The sequence below is a fragment of the Tachypleus tridentatus genome, chromosome 8 (assembly GCF_004210375.1).
Source record: "Tachypleus tridentatus isolate NWPU-2018 chromosome 8, ASM421037v1, whole genome shotgun sequence".
NCBI classification, from domain to species: domain Eukaryota; kingdom Metazoa; phylum Arthropoda; class Merostomata; order Xiphosura; family Limulidae; genus Tachypleus; species Tachypleus tridentatus.
In genome coordinates this window covers 45965399-45987388 of record NC_134832.1, presented here as the reverse complement: position 1 = coordinate 45987388, position 21990 = coordinate 45965399, and the positions used below count along the sequence as shown (strand labels likewise).

General features: G+C 35.2%; 1 pseudogene across 1 annotated transcript; it reads left to right on the top strand.

Annotated features, from left to right (window-relative positions):
• Nucleotides 1-8076: 8076 nt before the first annotated feature.
• LOC143224139 (homeobox protein orthopedia-like) lies at nucleotides 8077-21561 on the top strand (annotated as a pseudogene). The gene is made up of 3 exons (XR_013013233.1): nucleotides 8077-8161; nucleotides 8643-8975; nucleotides 20415-21561. The product of XR_013013233.1 is annotated as a homeobox protein orthopedia-like (transcript).
• The last annotated feature ends 429 nt before the right edge of the window (nucleotides 21562-21990 follow it).

The window sequence follows — 21990 nt, the reverse complement described above, 5'->3', positions numbered from 1 at the left end:
TTACTTATCTGTTAATTTGTTTGTTTTATGTTTTGGGGGAATAATAGTTTTTCATTGGTTCAAGCTCTATGTAGAGTTTTCTCTACCCAAACCAGCCGTTTTTACATGTATATTTTTCTCTACAAGTGAGTTTTCTCGTCATCACGGATTTTCATTGGTTTGAAAATTAAAATTTCAATAGCTGTTTCAGTTTAATTTGATTCTAGAGAATTGTGTTCAATAAAAGTGTTTTATTTTTTCACTCACAAACATTTTTATTGGTAAAAACACGCAAAAGAAGTTTTATAACTGTTTTGATTATTCGTGAGAGAAAGACATAACAACAACAATGTCCGTTTGTTGTTAAGCCTAAAACTACATAACGAGCTATCTGTGATGTGCCCAACACGATGAAATAATTCTGATTGTTACGCCTAATTAGCTAATTTAAATGTTTGTGATACAGTTACGAAAACAGATTTAACGAAACTTATTAAAACACAACAACCTTTTATTTTCAACCACATGGGTGATTATATTTATCCATGGTTTTCAAGATACTCATTCACTTTGGATCAATAGGAAACACTTGGGAAAAATCACCGTAAATGACCACTTCACTGTTCCACGTGCCCATTACCTGTTATTATGTCGAAGAAAAACGCTTGTATTAACAACAACTCCAAAGGTTTTTAAAAATTAAAAAACAGAGAAATAATTATAATATGAGATGTTTGGTTTGTTTAGGCGCACGCGTTTACAAATGGTTGTCGAAGGTGTATCGTAACATGGATTGAATACTGAACTTTAGTGTTCTAAGCCTCCAAGCTTACAGTAGTACTATTTGGAAACATGAAAACATGTCTTACCTTATCACTAAAATAACGTTTATAATAAGATAAAGCACCTAAAAGAGGGTTTTCGATAAGGTAAGACATACAAGAAGCAGATTTTTTATAAAATGATACCCGCTAAAATAAGGTTTTCAATAAGGTAAGACACACTAGAAGCAGGTTTCTAATAAGGTAAGACACACTAAATGAAGAATTTTTATATGATAATACACGCTAAATGAAGGTTTTTAATAAGATAAGACATACTAAAAGAAGGTTTTTAATAAGGTAAGACACACTAGAAGCAGGTTTATAATAAGGTAAGACACACTAAATGAAGGATTTTTATATGATAATACACGCTAAATGAAGGTTTTTAATAAGGTAAGACACACTAAAAGAAGGTTTTTATATGATAATACACGCTAAATGAAGGTTTTTAATGAGATAAGACACACTAAAAGAAAGTGTTTTAATAAGGTAAGACACAGTAAAAGAAAGATTCTAATGAGGTGAGACATTTTATTAACTGGAAACTTCACGTGATCGGAGATCGAAATAAAACCGTATTATAGTCACACGGTCTTCACTATATGTGCTCCTTTGTGTTTTGTAAAGCTCACCAGTGGTAGTTAAACTTCAATGTAATTTGCTTGGCTAGTTATGCTCTTGAAGAAACGGCTTAACTATTCATTCCCCTACGGAACTCAGCTGAACTCCTAGCATTTCCAAATACAATGAATGAGATATCACTGCACTTAAACAGTCTAGTCTGTCTGAGACAATCCAACATGAAAACATTACGCTCTCTACTATTAAAGTATATGTACTTAAACAGTCTGGTCTGTCTGAGACAATCCAACATGAAAACATCACGCTCTCTATTATTAAAGTATACTCAAACAGTCTAGTCTGTCTGAGACAATCCAACATGAAAACATCACGCTCTCTATTATTAAAGTATACTTAAACAGTCTAGTCTGTCTGAGACAATCCAACATGAAAACATCACGCTCTCTATTATTAAAGTATACTTAAACAGTCTGCTCTGTCTGAGACAATCCAACATGAAAACATCACGCTCTCTACTATTAAAGTATACTTAAATAGTTTAGTCTGTCTGAGACAATCCAACATGAAAACATCACGCTCTCTACTATTAAAGTATACTTAAACAGTCTAGTCTGTCTGAGACAATCCAACATGAAAACATCACGCTCTCTATTATTAAAGTATACTTAAACAGTCTAGTCTGTCTGAGACAATCCAACATGAAAACATCACGCTCTCTATTATTAAAGTATACTTAAATAGTTTAGTCTGTCTGAGACAATCCAACATGAAAACATCACGCTCTCTACTATTAAAGTATACTTAAACAGTCTAGTCTGTCTGAGACAATCCAACATGAAAACATCACGCTCTCTATTATTAAAGTATACTTAAACAGTCTAGTCTGTCTGAGACAATCCAACATGAAAACATCACGCTCTCTATTATTAAAGTATACTTAAATAGTTTAGTCTGTCTGAGACAATCCAACATGAAAACATCACGCTCTCTACTATTAAAGTATACTTAAACAGTCTAGTCTGTCTGAGACAATCCAACATGAAAACATCACGCTCTCTATTATTAAAGTATACTTAAACAGTCTAGTCTGTCTGAGACAATCCAACATGAAAACATCACGCTCTCTACTATTAAAGTATACTTAAACAGTCTAGTCTGTCTGAGACAATCCAACATGAAAACATCACGCTCTCTACTATTAAAGTATACTTAAACAGTCTAGTCTGTCTGAGACAATCCAACATGAAAACATCACGCTCTCTACTATTAAAGTATACTTAAACAGTCTAGTCTGTCTGAGACAATCCAACATGAAAACATCACGCTCTCTACTATTAAAGTATACTTAAACAGTCTAGTCTGTCTGAGACAATCCAACATGAAAACATCACGCTCTCTACTATTAAAGTATACTTAAACAGTCTAGTCTGTCTGAGACAATCCAACATGAAAACATCACGCTCTCTACTATTAAAGTATACTTAAACAGTCTAGTCTGTCTGAGACAATCCAACATGAAAACATCACGCTCTCTACTATTAAAGTATACTTAAACAGTCTAGTCTGTCTGAGACAATCCAACATGAAAACATCACGCTCTCTATTATTAAAGAGTGAGGAAGTTTGCTTTTTTTTTTTCCTTAGAAACCATGATCGCCTATCCAAACAATTTTTGTTATGGATTTCACCGATTTTTCAAACACCAGTTTAAAATTCGGTAAGTTCTCGTTATCCATATAGTATTTAGTAACAAATATACTTACTAAGTATCAGCAACTTCTTATCAAGGATATATATTATTTATCAGTTCAATATAACAATAAGCTGACCATTCGATTGTAGAAACGACGCACACTGAATGTCTCAACAAATCTGGGACACACACTAAATGTCTCAACAAATCTAACAAGGAAGAATTATTACAATTATACGTAAACCTTGTTATTTCGTCATTACAGTTTCACTGGGACCAGTCCTTCCAATAGTTGCATGTCAGTTGATGTTAAGTTTATTCTGTACCATTGTTACCATTGTTTCACATTAGGTTCCATAATTATACATGGGGAGGTTAGCATGAGAGCTTGTAAAGGTAAGAACTCGGAGCTCGATCCTTGCGATAGACGCTAGGTAGTCCAATCGGCACTTCTCTTGTTTCACTAACTGTGAATTAGAGACAAAAATAAGTCAAAGATTTTCATAATAACTATATATTATTCCTGCACATACTTGTATATTATTATAAACCAATTTCTGGACCACTTTCTATCTGGTAAATAATTACTGTGGTGTAATTATTCAAAACATGTTGTTTTTTTTCTACATCGTTTCTGTATTTAAACCGTCGTAGACTTCAATAATTAACATCACTCATGGAATGATTGTGTTTGTTATTAAGCACAAATATACACAATAAGCCCCCTGTGTTTTGCCCTCTACATGTATGAAAACCCAACTTTTTTAAGTTTGTAAGTCTCTGGACTTAACGTTGAGCAGTTGGAGCAATAATTGAATAAAAGATGGAATTTGAAAACTGTTTCCGCAAGCCTTAAGGACCCTAGTCTGATTACTTATATATTTACCACGTTTTGTTAAATCAAGGTTTATTCTGTTTGCACATTTACTACTGATTGCCACGTGGGTTAGGCTTAACTACATCTACAAGGTTTCCGTTTTGGTTTGCTACTACTTTTATTACGTCAGCCATTAGTAACTTGCTTCAAAATATACTACATAAAATTATAGTTATTATTAGTGAATCATTTTCTATTCTACTGTTTTTCGCAAAGATACGTTTCCGTATTAAGGTTTCAAGCTGCAGAACAAGAAAGAAAAATAGCTGTACCAGTACAGGTTTAGGACTTTACATCGAATAATGATTTTATAAGTTGTTGTTTTTGAATTTCGCGCAAAGCTACAAGACAGCTATCTGCATTAGCCGTCACTAATTTTGCAGTGTAAGACTAGAGAGAATACAGCTAGTCATCACCACCCACCGCGGACTCTTGGGCAACTCTTTTAACCAACGAATAGTGGAATTGACCGTTACATTATAATGGTCCAACGGCTGAAAAAGCGAGCATGTTTAGTGTGGCGGGGATTCGAACCTGCGATCCTCAGATTACGAATCGAGTGCCTTAACCACCTGGACATGCCAGACCTTCTGAAAATTAAAAGAACAACAACACTTGAACAGGAACTCGAACTGTTAGGTTAATCTTCTAAAGTTCTGTTAATTAAGCTAGCCTGTCTTTGAAAAGAAAATAAATGTCTACACATTATATAATATGAAAAATAAATATTATTTTTCTCTCTATTTTGATTGGTCAATGTATTTGGCTACAGTATCTTTCTAAGTCGTTAAGTACCCTAACACATTATTCTAAATGTCTATTTAATTGTATCTCACTTTTCTGCGTCACTTATCACTTCTTTGTAACTGCGTAAGTCCTAACGATCTCTACAATATTTGTATAAACAGTAATTACTCTGCTATTTTGTTGTAATCCATCAATTGTCCTAACGTTCATTATTATAATCTCACAAATCAATTTCACTCCTTATTTTTTTTATTTCCTCATCATAATTTATTTATTAGTCTTAACCAATAACACACGTTGAATCGGACCTTCCTTGAACTTAGACTTCGAAGTTAAATAATTCTCTTAATACTAAGTTTATTCACAATATTTGTTATTGTGTGGTTATATAACGTCAAGAACTGAATACTGGCCAAAGACACTTTTTTCTCACTTCTCTCAACCAGGGAATAGGTTTTCCTTGTAGTGAATACAAGGCACGATCATGCCAACAGTATGTTTAGTTATTGCTCTAATTTTTAACTTCACAGCATTATTTTCATTAATTAATTATCCACTCTATTTCTCACGTGTATTGATTATTTCGTTGCTTCCTTCTAAAACTCTATTTACTCCGCTATGATTAATTATCTCACGTGAGATGTTTATTTAATCGTGTTAACTATTTTACAAGTTTAGTAAATTGTGTAAAACATAGAGTGAAACAACTTAAAAAACAACCAGTTGTAGTTCAACTTTGACCCGGGTTTGTATAGACGCAGATTATAAAACCGATGGACTAGTTAAACAGAGTCACATAACTTTAAGTACAAAGGTGTAAAAGTCCTCTCTTCTACGTTTGTTCTTTCGCTGGAAGCCGCTCGAGGGTTATCTCCGCTAGAGAAGACACTTAGTCAACACCTTCCGCCTGTAGCTCTTGGGAGATTGATTATCGCATTATAACGCCACACAGATTACAAGATGAGCGCCGTAGCTACCTGTCTTCTTGGAATGTTATCAATTCTGGAAGTTTGTTTGTCTCTACTTAGGCACAAATCTACACAGCGAGCTATCTAAGCTCCGGTTTCTAGCAGTCCGCAAACATGCCGCTGTGTGATGTAGTAAGCCTTACTTGTAAAATTAACTAATTTCGGACCAACAAAATATCTAAATACTCGAGCGCTAATAATAGAAAATATTTAATAATATTGTAGTAAAATATTGTTTGAACATTATTATAAATAAAGGAATGCTCACGCATTTTTCATAACAACAACAAAGTAAACAATATCTCGTTGTTCTCACTTTTACATAAATAAAGGAATACTCACGCATTTTTCATAACAACAACAAAGTAAACAATAACTCGTTGTTCTCACTTTTACATAAATAAACGAATGCTCACGCATTTTTCATAACAACAACAAAGTAAACAATATCTCGTTGTTCTCACTTTTACATAAATAAAGGAACTCTCACGCATTTTTCATAACAACAACAAAGTAAACAATATCTCGTTGTTCTCACTTTTACATAAATAAAGGAATGCTCACGCATTTTTCATAACAACACCAAAATAAACAATATCTCGTTGTTTTCATTTTTAGCTCGTTTCAATTGTCAACTTTACATGTATGAGTTTGAACCCGTTCAGAAGTAGCAGTACAAATGTTAATGATACATCAAACTGAGAAATTAAACCACATTTATTACGAAAAGAAACGATTTTATTCAAACCCAACTTTCTGAAGATGTAACTAAAAACATTCTTTTGAATTTTTTTTACTTCTTGAGGCTAATAATGTCTGGTTGACGAGTGAAATGCAATTACCGTTTCTTGTCATTATACGAGTGACGCTTAGAAAACTGAATTAATTATCAATATTTATCCTCATATAAAGTGTCGATTATGTAAAAAAGAAAGTGGATAGTTCTCGAGTTAAAGTGATTACAAGTTAAGATAATATATTTATTGGGATTGCGTTCTGCATTTTCGAGCAAACATTTTAGGTTCAGCTTTTATCTCGTAGAAAATCTACATAGGGGTGAATGTATTACTTTGAGTTTTGTTTATAATAGTACTAGTTGGGGAAACTTCGCTTTTAACAATGTAGCATTTAGTTTTTATAAGTAAAAAGTATTGTAAGGATGTTACACGTTATTTTATTTTTGCTTGTTACATGGCACATCGTAGCCCGGTGGTTAAGGCACTCGACTCGTAATCTGAGGGTCACGGGTTCGCATCCCCGTCGCGCCAAACATGCTCGCCCATTCAGCCGTGGGGGCGTTATAATGTTACGGTCGATCCCACTAAAATTCCACTAAGAGTAGCCCAAGAGTTGGCGGTGGGTGGTGATGACTAGCTGCCTTCCTTCTAGTCTTACACTGCTAGGGACAGCTAGCACGGATAGCCCTCATGTAGCTTTCCACGAAATTCAAAACAAACAAATATTTTTATCTTTTTTTTTTTTTTCTGACGGCTTCATTGTATTCAGTTATACAGACAAACGTTCAATAATGAAGCACAAGTTGAATGTTCACTTTCATGGAACGTTATACGGTAAAAGTTACCACAACTTAATTGTCAATCTATTTTACTTTTCAAAATGGAGTACGTTTGGGTTTCAGTTTTGTTTACTTAATGAAGGGATTTTGTCCAATGGTTAGTCTATTTAAATAGACAAATAAATTAATAAGAAATTTGTGCTGAATTTTATAATGTCGAACATTTATTATATTCATTATTTTTATGTGTTGGTTATATATAAAACAAAGCTGTAATTAAATAATTAGCTATTGTTCGAAATCAAAACGTTCATTTTTTCTCCATAACAATTATGACATTCTTAGTGTAAAACTTGACTTTGATAACCAGTAGGCTTCGTTCCTGAGAAATTTGTAATTTTTTTTAATGTTTTGAAAATCTAACACCAATAAAGTAATATTTCACACGTGGAAGCTTACGGGCTAATCTTGGGTAAACCAGTTTATATCCAACTGTTGGGTCAATTCCACATCGAGTTATATTCGAAAGAAAATAACCCCCACAAACATTGACGTACAAATTTGATAAGATAGGGCATATGTAAACCTTACCCTTACGCAGATATATTCGCCACTCTGTTCTTGATATAGGTAGTTTGTTGTCATGTTTCGGATCTGAGTCTTCCATTGTTCGTACGGTCGTGACACGAAAGCTGACTGTCTCACGTCTTTCACGATGTCGACCCACCCACTGCGAGTAGAAAGGCAGCGAAGATCGTGTACTGGAACAGCCGATTGGCTGACGCAAGCGAGTGGTTCTCAAAGAACAGGCTGATTGGTGTTCTAAATGACTGAAAATCCTAGCTTGCAGCGCTTGATAAGCGAACTCGGTACAGAGAACAGACAGGTGAAGTTCACTTTGCTCTGGTTTCATCTCAGAAGAACTAAGTTATAACAAAATGTTAAACCACCTGCATAGCTCCACAACTCCCATAGGTAAGACCTGAGAAGCATCCCAACACTTATCACTAGAAAAGAGCATTAATTGAGTTATTTGACTCTTTCATTAGGCGGTTCTCGTTTTATCGGTATGCCTCTGATTAAATCTGTTGAAAGAGATTAACTAGTTTACTCTCGGCCTATTCTATGCACTCTCCTGCACGTGATTTATCAAGTCCACCCCATTACGTGCTCTCGCGCACCTCTCAGGCTAGCTCCTACAATTACATCCGTATTCTTATTTTCTTACAGTAAACTAAATAAAAAAAAAATTATTCTGACTCTCCTTAGACGTTTCTTGTCTTTTTTTCAAATTCTCTCTTATCTGAGAAAAATAAATTCTCTCCTAAGTCTCGGAAGCACTATATTCGGAATTTGTCAGATTAATAAGAGGTACTTAAAGTGAAACGCAACTTAAAACTAATGATACTAGAATTAACTCGCGGTATAAGACCATGTTCGACTCCTTCTTTTTCAGTGACGAAAGACGACGGAGCAGGAGAGAGCCTTAAGCCTAACGGAGGGGTGGACCACCTTTACACGCCCGGTGGATCCACCCTCCAAGTATTGGAGTCGGATAGTATCCAGGGGCGACCCATGATCATCCCAAGCAGTGGAAGTGGCGGCAGCTCGGGCCAAGCTCTGGGTTCTGATGCAGACAAGCCTCTCAAACAGAAGCGACACCGGACCCGATTCACTCCTAACCAGCTTCAAGAACTCGAGCGGAGTTTTTTCTAAGACTCATTATCCAGATATCTTTATGAGAGAAGAACTGGCCATGAGAATTGGACTCACGGAATCTCGTGTACAGGTATAATTATTTTCTCTCTTTTGCCAACTAAATGCTAACAGATAATAGGTGTCTCTGTTGTGTATAGTGCACGTTTTAAACAGACATTTTACATGTTCAAATGTCTTTACAGTAAACCTGCATCATTTAACTTAAACAGAGAAGAAAGAAGTCGGGTCAGTACACGTTTTTTTTTTTTTACCTTTGACCTTTGAGTTTTTGTTTTGTTTTTACTGAAAGATCAGTAAAACTTTTCTTCAATATTTTTATTTAACTTCTGTCGATCTAACAAACCAATAAATTCACTAACCGTCTTCTTGAAAGAAAACGTTATGTTTTAAAATCTGTAACTATTACAAAGTTTTAAACCACATGACTACCCGGTTTTCTTTATTACAGTGAAAAGGCTTAACGGTTCATCTTGTAAAGTTCATTTAGTTTCAGATACATGCGTAAAGAGAAGTCCAGTTGACTGCTACAGTTCTTTACATTGAGAAGACCGGCATAATATATTCACAAAAGCTGTAAAATGAGAGATATAAACGAATGTTTTTGTGTGTTAGCGAAATATACCAGTAAACTTTGATCCGAAGTCGTTAAAACGAGGCATACATAAGTATAACGAATTTTTTTAAATGAACGAGACGAAGCATTAATAAACACATTTGAAACCCTTACGATTCTGTCTGTCTGTCTGACATTGCGAGTTCGAGTTCCGTCATTGAACATGCTCGTCCTTTCATTTGTGGGGACGTTATAATGATACGTTCGATCCCGTTATTCGTTCGTAAAAGAGTAGCCCAAGATTTGGGCGGTGTCGATTAGCTGCCTTCTATCTAGTATATCACTTCTAAATTAGAGAGGGCTGGAGTGAATAGCCCTTGAGGAAATTTGCGCGAAATTCAATAGACAAACCAATCAAATCTTTTACGTCTAAAGTGAGCCCAGCTTGGCACCAAGTCTTACATTTTTGTTTTATTAGAACACAGGACGTGATTATGTAATGTCTTGTTCTGATCGGACAACACATTCACTGTGTATTACTTACACAATTTACGTATTGTGTATTCGTGAAACTAAAATTTTGTTGTAAGTTGCATAAATATATATTTTATAGGAGAAAATCCCTCTTATAACCCCCTCACATCGTGTTTAACTTTCATAGTACACTAAATACGTTATATTAGTTCATAGTTTGCTAGTAACTGTTAACTATTCCTTAAACTTTGCTAAGAAATGCTAGGGTTTTGCAGAAATACACGTGTATATCAAAAAGTACATTTCTGTTTTCCATATGGATTATTTGTATTACTTGATTATTTTGTGGCATGGTAAAGCTACATAATTCCGCACTGTCTCAAAAAAGTGATAATATATTTAACACAAGTACTTTAAGTGATATCAAAAAATAAAAAACAAACATATTTTATTAAATACTTCTCCGATGTTTTGTGGCTTGAGACAAAAATCTAAATGATATTACACAACGTAGGTCAGCATTCGTAACATGAATAAAAATGTGAATTTGGTGATTTTGTTAAATGTTACTTGTTTTACACAGTTCAACCAAGTTAGGACCTCTTGATTCCAAGAAATTCTAAATTCATGTCAACTAGAAGTTAGGACTTCTTGACCCCAAGGGATTCTAAATTCATGTCAACTAGATATGTAGTCATCTCTGCTATACAGATCTCTTCATATTCATGTAAACCTAGAGCCATAAGTATCCATGTTACCTCAAGAGCTATAACTATCCATGTTACCTAGAGCAATGAATATGCGTGTTACCTAGAGCCATAAGTATCCATATTACTTAGAGCCATAACTATCCATGTTACCTAGAGCTATAAGTATCCATGTTACCTTAGAGCCATAACTATCCATTTTACCTAGAGCAATGAATATGCGTGTTACCTAGAGCCATAAGTATCCATATTACCTTAGAGCTATAACTATCCATGTTACCTAGAGCAATGAATATGCGTGTTACCTAGAGCCATAAGTATCCATATTACCTTAGAGCTATAACTATCCATGTTACCTAGAGCAATGAATATGCGTGTTACCTAGAGCCATAAGTATCCATATTACCTTAGAGCTATAACTATCCATGTTACCTAGAGCAATGAATATGCGTGTTACCTAGAGCCATAAGTATCCATATTACCTTAGAGCTATAACTATCCATGTTACCTAGAGCAATGAATATGCGTGTTACCTAGAGCCATAAGTATCCATATTACCTTAGAGCTATAACTATCCATGTTACCTAGAGCAATGAATATGCGTGTTACCTAGAACCATAAGTATCCATATTACCTTAGAGCTATAACTATCCATGTTACCTAGAGCAATGAATATGCGTGTTACCTAGAGCCATAAGTATCCATATTACCTTAGAGCTATAACTATCCATGTTACCTAGAGCAATGAATATGCGTGTTACCTAGAGCCATAAGTATCCATGTTACCTTAGAGCCATAACTATCCATGTTACCTAGAGCAATGAATATGCGTGTTACCTAGAGCCATAAGTATCCATATTACCTTAGAGCTATAACTATCCATGTTACCTAGAGCAATGAATATGCGTGTTACCTAGAGCCATAAGTATCCATATTACCTTAGAGCCATAACTATCCATGTTACCTAGAGCAATGAATATGCGTGTTACCTAGAGCCATAAGTATCCATGTTACCTTAGAGCCATAACTATCCATGTTACCTAGAGCAATGAATATGCGTGTTACCTAGAGCCATAAGTATCCATGTTACTTAGAGCCATAACTATCCATGTTACCTAGAGCTATAAGTATCCATGTTACCTTAGAGCCATAACTATCCATGTTACCTAGAGCAATGAATATGCGTGTTTCCTAGAGCCATAAGTATCCATGTTACCTTAGATCCATAACTATCCATGTTACCTAGAGCAATGAATATGCGTGTTACCTAGAGCTATAAGTATCCATGTTACCTTAGAGCCATAACTATCCATGTTACCTAGAGCAATGAATATGCATGTTACCTAGAGCTATAAGTATCCATGTTACCTTAGAGCCATAACTATCCATGTTACCTAGAGCAATGAATATGCGTGTTACCTAGAGCAATGAATATGCGTGTTACCTAGAGCCATAAGTATCCATATTACCTTAGAGCTATAACTATCCATGTTACCTAGAGCAATGAATTATGCGTGTTACCTAGAGCCATAAGTATCCATGTTACCTTAGAGCTATAACTATCCATGTTACCTAGAGCAATGAATATGCGTGCTACCTAGAGCCATAAGTATCCATATTACTTAGAGCTATAACTATCTATGTTACCTAGAGCAATGAATATGCGTGTTACCTAGAGCAATGAATATGCGTGTTACCTAGAGCCATAAGTATCCATATTATCTCAAGTCATACTTATGGATGTTATAACTGTGTTTTCTAAAGCCGTAACTCATGTTGTTACCCAGAATGCCATATGCCCACTTTTCTCTATTTATGTGTGTGTCTCTTCACGTTCCGTTGTTAATTTAACAGACAATTTTGATCGTAGAATTTCAAGGGTGTGAAAGAACTTGAGTAAACACGAGTCGTTGCAGCGAATGTATTGACACGTAAGTTAGATTAAGAATATACACCTTTCTACTCTTAGAAAAAAACCTCAGCGATCATCGAACACTTAATGCACCATCTAACATCTTCAAATTACAAATGTTGTGTCTGTATACACTCGAAAAATGATCAAAAACAAAAAATAAAAGGTGATTGTTTTAATTATTTTCAGTGGTTATAAATTACATTATCTCTAAATCTACATATTTAACTTTTGAAGGTATTAATACACTAAACTAGAAATAGTAAATAGAATGTCATGAACAGTGATAATAATCAACAGAGAGTTACTTTCTAAATAACTGAAGTCATGTCCACTACTGTATCAGTGCTAATTCTGTAAACTTATAATGCTAAGAGTTTGGTTTTCACACTAACGATAAACAGAGAACATACAGCCTATTGTATAGCTTTGCGTTTAACAACAACCAAACTAGACAATCGAAAATTGTATTTAAAGTCCACGTGTGCTGTAGGTCACTGATCTAAGAATAACATAACGTAACTTCATGCTTTTTTGTGTCTCGTAAGTCAAAGGTGATTACAGGAAAAAAATTATTTTTAAACCAGACGAATATTTAAAATACTTGGCATTGTTCGAGTTTGAGAAGTCAGTACAGTAAGTTGTTACAGTTATTCAACTAATTAACACTGCGGTCAAGAAGTAATGAAACCTACGATTCTGCTTGTAGACACACAACTTAACCAAGTTACTGGGGCACCTAGTGAATGGAATCTTGAAGTTACGTCTTTGAAGCAATGAATCCACATATTTGTCGAGAAAACCCACTTGTAGAGAAATATATATGCAAAAACGGCTCAAATACTAAATAAAGAAACAAACATAAACAAACACAAAATTAAAGAAGCCTTACTTATACAACAACTTAAACCCAAATTACACCAATGTAAAGGAACGCCTTTATACCTATATTAATATAATAAAATAAATAAAATTATATATTCAAACATCTAACACCGCCCTCTACATTCCGACACTCAATTACACAACCCCTTTCAAACATGTGGTCAGCTTCCGGTCAGTTACCTCTTTCTTTCTTTGTGAACCTGACGATGACCGAAGAAGGTCGAAACGTTGTTCGCTCTTCTACGTAAAATATTTCTCAACCCAAACGAGTCTATTTGCATATATAATCCACATATTTATTTGTATGTTCTAGATTTTGTGGTGCGAAGTGAAAATCGAAACCGAACAAAGTTCGAACCCCTGATCCTAACAACCAATTATATACTAACCTGAAACTTCTCGGAGAACTCTATTTAATAAGAGAATTCGTTAAAGCAAAAACCAGAGTGAAATATCATTCAGTTAAAAAGTCATCTCTTGAATATATTTGTTAAGGTTAATGAGAATGACTGTTGACTAAAGGTATCACCGATACACAGAATGACTGTTGACTAAAGGTATCACCGATACACAGAATGACTGTTGACTAAAGGTATCACCGATACACAGAATGACTGCTGACTAAAGGTATCACCGATACACAGAAGAACACACAGAATGACTGTTAACTAAAGGTATCAACGATACACAGAAGAACACACAGAATAACTGTTGACTAAAGATATCACCGAAACACAGAAGAACACACAGAATGACTGTTGACTAAGGGTATCACAGATACACAGAAGAACACACAGAATGACTGTTGACTAAAGGTATCACAGATACACAGAAGAACACACAGAATGACTGTTAACTAAAGATATCAACGATACACAGAATGACTGTTGACTAAAGGTATCACCGATACACAGAAGAACACACAGAATGACTGTTGACTAAAGGTATCACTGTATTTATATTTGCAGAACACGTAGTGCTAATGTTGCTAACTTATTCTTCGCAATTTTTCAGGGGACAAATAAGTAAACTGGTATAACTTAGTGACAACTGGTGAATCAAGTGAAAGGGTAAAGTTGATACTCAGTAGTTTAAACAGCTAGAAGAATAAACTAGCAATGTGTGTGTGAGTTACATAGTTTTTATATCCTATGTAACTGTAAACTTCCCAATGGAGTAAGAGATTACTTCGTTCATTTTACATTACCTTTAAAGAGGTTAAAGTTAACCTCGTATAAATATGGAAATTAATAATCGTTAGGTCCTTTCAGCTTCAATGAACCTCAGTTTATCGAACAATATAATTGGTGGTTGGTTCTTTCCTCTGATTCGAGTCGATGTTTTTTTTTTGCCTGCTGCATAACGGCTCATAAAATGGTGTCGAGTCTTTTTCAAGTACAAACTTTAAATTCGTAGCTTCGTCACTTCTTGACCGACTTGAGGTCAAATTGCAGTTTGAAACTTAGGAGGTCAGATCTTTTCGTTTGATATATTTGACCACGCCCAAAAATTAATTTAGTATAATCGTGCGTCAAATAATTTCAATCTAAGAGTTGTCTAAGAGATCGTGATAAGTAATCAAATCGAATCGGATATACGCATGCGTCCCACGCTTGGTGTTGCTGACGCACAAAAATACAATTAATAAAAAAGAAAAAAAAAGGTTTTATAGATTAATTTCCCTAATTCCTAAAAGAATTTTAAAAGCCGCGGATATTGAACATTCCCTCTTGTTTTTTTTAGTTTTCTTTAGGTAATAAAACAGTTTATTTTTTATATGAATGTACAGTTTATTCAAAAATTATATGTCATACATTTAACTCGAGAGGTGTAATGGCGACGCAGGTGTATGTCTTTAAATGTCATATGTCATACAATGAACCTACATATTGTCACACATTGTCTTCATTCTATTTTTAATTAACTTAAACCTCTGTGACACGTTAAAACAACTAAACAATAGACTCTCTTATGACGTCTTAACCCTTTACAGAATTACTGACGGGGTCAATAAGCTAATCGTATATATTTTAATCAGTTTTCTAATCTATTCATACAATAAACTGTTTACCGACCCATGGTATTTTTTGGATAAAGGGCTTCTACAAACGTGTGACTCATACAATAAATGTAAGCCTAAGCACAAATAACATTACAATTAATCTTACTAATTAATGTGAATGAAAGTTTCAGGGTAGACACAAAGTATACATAAAGTAACCTGGAAAATGTTTTATACTGCGTCAGTTTTATCTCTGGAAATGTTGTTTTAGAATATTCAATCATAAAAACGTGCGGATTATTAGTGACGTCATTTCCTGCTCTTCATGTCCTGAGGAACTTACAGGTGCTAAAAGTTTCAAACTCTGATAATTGTTGCCGTTATTTTCACCCATTTAATCTGTTTCTTTTTCTAACACTTTTTTTTTACTAAAAATGTGTCTAATGCTTACATTTATCTCTCAGTTGACGTAAAAATATTGATTTTATAAATCTTAAAAAGGCCCTAATAACTAACGCAAGTCTCCTCGTGTGGTAAGTTAATGATCCATATCCAGCCATCATTTTCTGCTTGGCAGCGCGTGCCACGAGCGTCGGTCCTCAGCGCCGATACATCACATCAGTAAACTTTCATTTTACGTCTTGTTTTTTTTTCTTACTAAGAGCTTACATGAATTTCATCTTCCATCTTCTTCCACAGTCAAGCCTTGCTCTGTTTCCCTGGACCGAGGGGGGATTACTATTTAATGGAACAGCAGAACTACATTAATATCAAATGCGTATCCTTTGTACTTTGTGCTGTTATATAGCAGCAACTGTGTACGACAAATATGGCAAGCTGAGATTGGCCCTCGTCTAACGGTACTCGGGGGAGAAGACGTTAGCCGAGATGAAAGTCAGTTACTCTGCCGTTGTCGCTTTATGTAGCCGTGAATAATTTACAAGTTGTGGCACGAGCCACGCTAAATGTAAAAGATTTCTCGTGTCCCTCCAGATCGTGGCTACCGACTGAAAACTACGAGGTTTTGGTTCGTTAAATAATCGGCTGTCTATGTCCGAAGTTTCCCCCTCTGGAATTGATAGTAATAACGAACTGTCTAATGATTGGTTATTAATTAATATACGTAATATCCTATTCGTATTGCTGGAGGTAGTCGAATGAAATTGAAGAACTAGCACGCTCTTTTACGTGTAATAGAGTAATATTTAGCAAAGAAGTAATAATACCAACAGTCTTCTGTTCCATGAGTTATTCCTGTTTAAGTTGTTATATTTTACTGCGGACAGCACTGAAACTGAAAAACGTCCGTGAGAAGTTATTTACAGGAAACCTGGGATCTTCCAATAATGTTTTTAAAAACACATTTCTGGTTAATTGACAAGCCGTAGTATTTATTTTATTACCTTTGTTTTGTTTGTTTGTTTGTTTTTTAATTTTGCGCAAAGCTACACGAGAGCTATCTGCTCTAGCCGTCCCTAATTTAGCAGTGTAAGACTATAGGGAAGGCAGGTAGTCTTCATTACCAACCGCCAATTCTTGGATTAATCTTTTACCAACGGATAGTGGGATTGACCGTTACCTTATAACGCCTCCACCCTGGCCATGTCGGGTCTTTAATACCTGATAATAAAGAGATTAATTGCATTTAGTTTCTGTAGGGTTTTGTTAAAGGTAAGACTAAACATTGTGATAACTAGACTTCTGATAGTTTTCTGCCTTTCAAACTTGATGAAGTTTAATTGGAGGCTTTTCAAAAATTGTTGGGTAGTCCTAAAAGAGCACCGGACTATTTGGAGTAAAATATGCTAATGATTTGTGAAAAAGAGCGAAGTTAAAAACTTAATGTTACGAAAGGACGAGTTTAAGTTGTTGAATGACTTGTGAAAGGTCTCTTGGTTTTATGTTACCACAATCATGCACCTCGTTTCGAAATCAATTACATGTAACCAATTAAAATAAACGTTAGGGCCTGGCAATGCTTTCTGTTTGTTTTCGTAACGTCGGTAATGTGTACATAAATACAAGTAAACATACACAAGGAATACTTATTAATCTAGGCCTACATTCATTATACACTAGTGACTTTTGTGGAGATACATGTAAACACGCACAGCAACTGTTATTAACTTAGACCTACATTCGTTAGACACTAGTGATATATATATATATAAACACACAGCGACTAGTTATTAACTTAGACCTACATTCGTTAGACACTAGTGATATATATATATGTAAACATGGTTTTATTTATTTAGTTTTGCGGTTCGGACTTACGACGCTAAAATCAGGGGTTCGATTCCCCTCGGTGGGCTCAGCAGGTAGCCTGATGTGGCTTTGCTATAAGAAAACATACAAACACACGCGGTATTGTTTTGCTGTCAAAACAAGTGAAAGCGAAATGGTTTGATAAGTGAAAGTCGTCACACAATCAGTCTTTAACCGAAAATAAAACTTAATATTTTCGAAAAATTTAATATACGTGCTACGTTCATGTATCAAACTAGCTAGTTGTTTCAAGGATAGTTAGTTGCTTAAGTGTGCTCAGAATCCAATTTGAAGCAATATTCATTGCCGCCAATTAACATCCCTGTATAACTGTTTACTCCGCATACTCCTATGAACTGCAGATAAAAAAAAAAAACTTTCGCCCCTGTGGAAAACTTTTTAAGTGTGTTTTTATTAATGTATTTGCTGTTACGCACGAAGCTACACAATGGGTTATCTGAGCTCCGACCACTGTGAGTGTCAAAATCTAAATTTTAGTGTGAAAAGCCTTCAGACTTACCGTTGAGCCATTGTAAGAAGGAGGTAGTAAGAATAGTCAATGATCACTGTTGTAATAAATGTATCTCAAGTAAACAACACATTCTAATACGAATGATTTGAAGTAAACTTATGTCTTTTATATAAGAGTAAACCACGTAAGTTATAAAAACTGTTTTTGTTCTGAATTTATACAAGATACCCATAATATAAAGCTAGAAATATGTAAAATGTGTTTAAAGAAACCGAGAGCTTTAACTGACCACAATTTCACACACTTTTATATTAAAGAATGAAAAACAAATTATTTTAATCATATATTGTTTACCTTTCTTGTCAGTTCTTTCTCTAAACATTTTAAGTTCTTGTTCTCATAAGTAGCATAGCTTTGTTAACATATCTCTAGCTATCAATCCTATCTACCCCTTATTTTCTGCTTTTCTTTCATATCTATTCATCCATAAGCTTTCTTGTCTGCTGTTTTATTTGTCTCTCGTATCAGTTGTCTCTTCTCCTTTTTTTTCATCTGTCTTTCTTTTTTATTAATCCACTGGCCTTCTGTTTATCTATCTGTTCCTCTGAAGTTGTGTATGTTTTCATGTCACGACGTCTCGTGATGTCCCTCCACTTCTTCAGGGAATAATGACACATTATTTGGGTAAATACTGAGTGTACTTTGTTCACAATATCAGTCTCCTTGTTTGTTTTTTGAATTTCGCGCACAGCTACACGAGGACTATCTACACTAGCTGTTAATAATTAAGTAGTGTAAGACTAGAGAGAAAAAAAAACCCGGATAGTCATCACCACCCACCGCAAACTCTTAGGATTAATCGTCACACTATAACGCCCCCCACCCTTGCGGAAAGAGCAACCATGTTTGGTGTGACGAGCAGGACTGCGAGTGGAGCATCCTAACCACCTGGCCGTGCTGGAACCCGCCCGATATCAAAGTAGTTGCCACTTTTGTCAAGCAGTCTCTTAGTGTTCAATTCTCTTTTATCTTACGTATAACTAGCAGAGAGAGAGAATTAGAATGAGATAAATTCATGTATACTTCCATAACTAGTTCTTCACACATACCAGCACAACAGCAGAAAACACTTACGTGAAAATATTTGGCTTCACCTAATAATTTTACAGTCTAATCTAAGTCAAGGTCAAAATGTTTTCAATTATTAAGTCGGGTATTATCAAAGCACTTTTTTAAAATCAAATGTACAAAACTAGGAGAGTCTGGATTTGCTGTAGTTTATTTTCACATATCTCAATATCGATGGGGTTCACATATTGCATATTATTGAAAAGGCGGCTGTATTTGCTTGTTATATTATGAAGAACAGGCGAGAGGAAGCTGACTAAATCACATATTATTTACATAGAGAACAATACAATTAGTGAAGTTGATTGTATTATTGTAGATACTCTCTTATTCAATGTTAAAGTCTTCACAATCAGCAAATACACGAACCCACAATACAGTTCTTGAATAAATACTTTCAAAAAATGTTTAAAAATTCTGATGTAGTCATGAGAGACCCACGAGATAGCATTATTTGTATATTTTAATACGTTTACTATTCTAATAAAATATTTTTTTTCTTTTTGTCTCTTTACAATTAATATTTTTAGTTCGGTAGGCAATAGTTCTACATTTCAAAATGCTTTTTTTTTTAAATCTTAATATTAATTGTTCTATTCAAGCCTTGTTATATATAACAGCAAATGTTACCACAAGCCATGTTGTCTTTGAAGCAGTTCTTATAAATGCGAGATCCACAGTAGTGATATCATGTTTCACAAACATTTGTTACTTTCATTATTCATACTATCTTACCAATAACGCAGGATAATTAAACAGTGATACAAAATTTGTTACATCAAACTATCTTACCAATAACGCAGGATAATTAAACAGTGATACAAAATTTGTTACATCAAACTATCTTACCAATAACGCAGGATAATTAAACAGTGATACAAAATTTGTTACATCAAACTATCTTACCAATAACGCAGGGTAATTAAACAGTGATACAAACTTTGTTAGATCAAACTATCTTACCAATAACGCAGGATAATTAAACAGTGATAGAAACTTTGTTAGATCAAACTATCTTACCAATAACGCAGGGTAATTAAGCAGTGATAAAAACTTTGTTACTTTAAACTACCTCACCAATAACGCAGGGTAATTCTGTGTTTTTCAGGTGTGGTTCCAGAATCGCAGAGCCAAGTGGAAAAAAAGGAAAAAGACAGCAAGTGTGTTCAGAAACCCTGGAGTTCTTCTACCTTCACACAGCCTTCCTCCTCTGGGTTTTATGAGTGATGGGCTGTGTTCCTTTGGAGCCGGATCGGATGCACGCTGGTCCATGGCCACGGGTATGACCCAGATGGGCACACCGCCGCTGACCTTGGGTCCGCCGACTCTCTCCCTTCAATCTGGTCTTGGTCAGTCCTTGTCTACTCCTTCCATGACCGGAATAAACCAACCTGGCGTTCCGCTTAACCACGGTCCTTTGGCCGGCTCCGTCACTACTACAGGATGTAATGCGTACACGTCTCACTACGGTCTAAACACGCTCAATTCGCCGTCCGGAATAGCGACTCCTCACGGCCTCTCCCAAGTAACAACCGGCATGTCGATGGCAGTCGCTTCGCCGCCGATCTCTAGTTCCTCTACGCCGCTGCAGCTGTCCGCCTCCTGTAACATGTCAATAGGAGCACTCGATCCTGGTCTGGGAAACGGTGAAGGAGACGTTTGGCGGGAAACCAGCATCACCTCGCTGCGCCGAAAGGCCATAGAACACTCCGCAACTATGTCGGTGTTCCGATGAAACCTGTCCCAGTTTCTTATCCGATAAAAACCTATCCTGCTTTCTTATCCTTCTGTTGAAACATTGAGAAGAACCTTGATATTACAGTTTAACTTGTAACTGTGAGCGCGAATGTGAAACTGAAGCGTGTGATAAACACTGCTCAGACAACTGTTCTAGACAACCATATTGAACATCCAGAGCAACCATCAGTTAGTACGACGAGAAAGATGGGTATCGTGGGTAATCTAAGGTATTTACTTCTGTAATTAATAAGAACACTTTGAAGTTTTACTGGTAACTTGTCTACTTGACCAAAGGACTTGTGCACCAACTGGTATAAAATCTACTCGTGTGCAATATATATATATAACAAGTGTACATGTGTGTAGCAGTTTCTACCTCTCTGAATACGTTAACTTCTTAACACGAGTATCATGACCTGTACGCAGCTTTCGTTTCGGTAACAAAACAATGTCTTAAGACGAACTATAAATAGAGACATCTGTTCGTAACTTTCCTGGTACTTTTTGATCATTTGACTTGAACCCAAGTTATATTACTACGGATATTGTTAACTTACAAATATCGGCGTTGTAAAACATAGCGCTCTGTAAAAATAATACAACAAAACGACAAGGACTATTTAAAAACGCATTTATAAAAATCACTTTGTGAGTCACTAGCGTTGTAAAAAGACAACCATTTATAAAGATCACTTCACAAGACATTAGCGTTGTAAAAATAGAATCCCTTATAAAGATCACTTCATAAGTCACTAGCGTTGTAAAAAGACAACCCTTTATAAAGATCACTTCACAAGACATTAGCGTTGTAAAAATAGAATCCCTTATAAAGATCACTTCATAAGTCACTAGCGTTGTAAAAACACAACCCTTTATAAAGATCACTTCACAAGACATTAGCGTTGTATAAATAGAACCCTTTATAAAGATCACTCCACAAGACA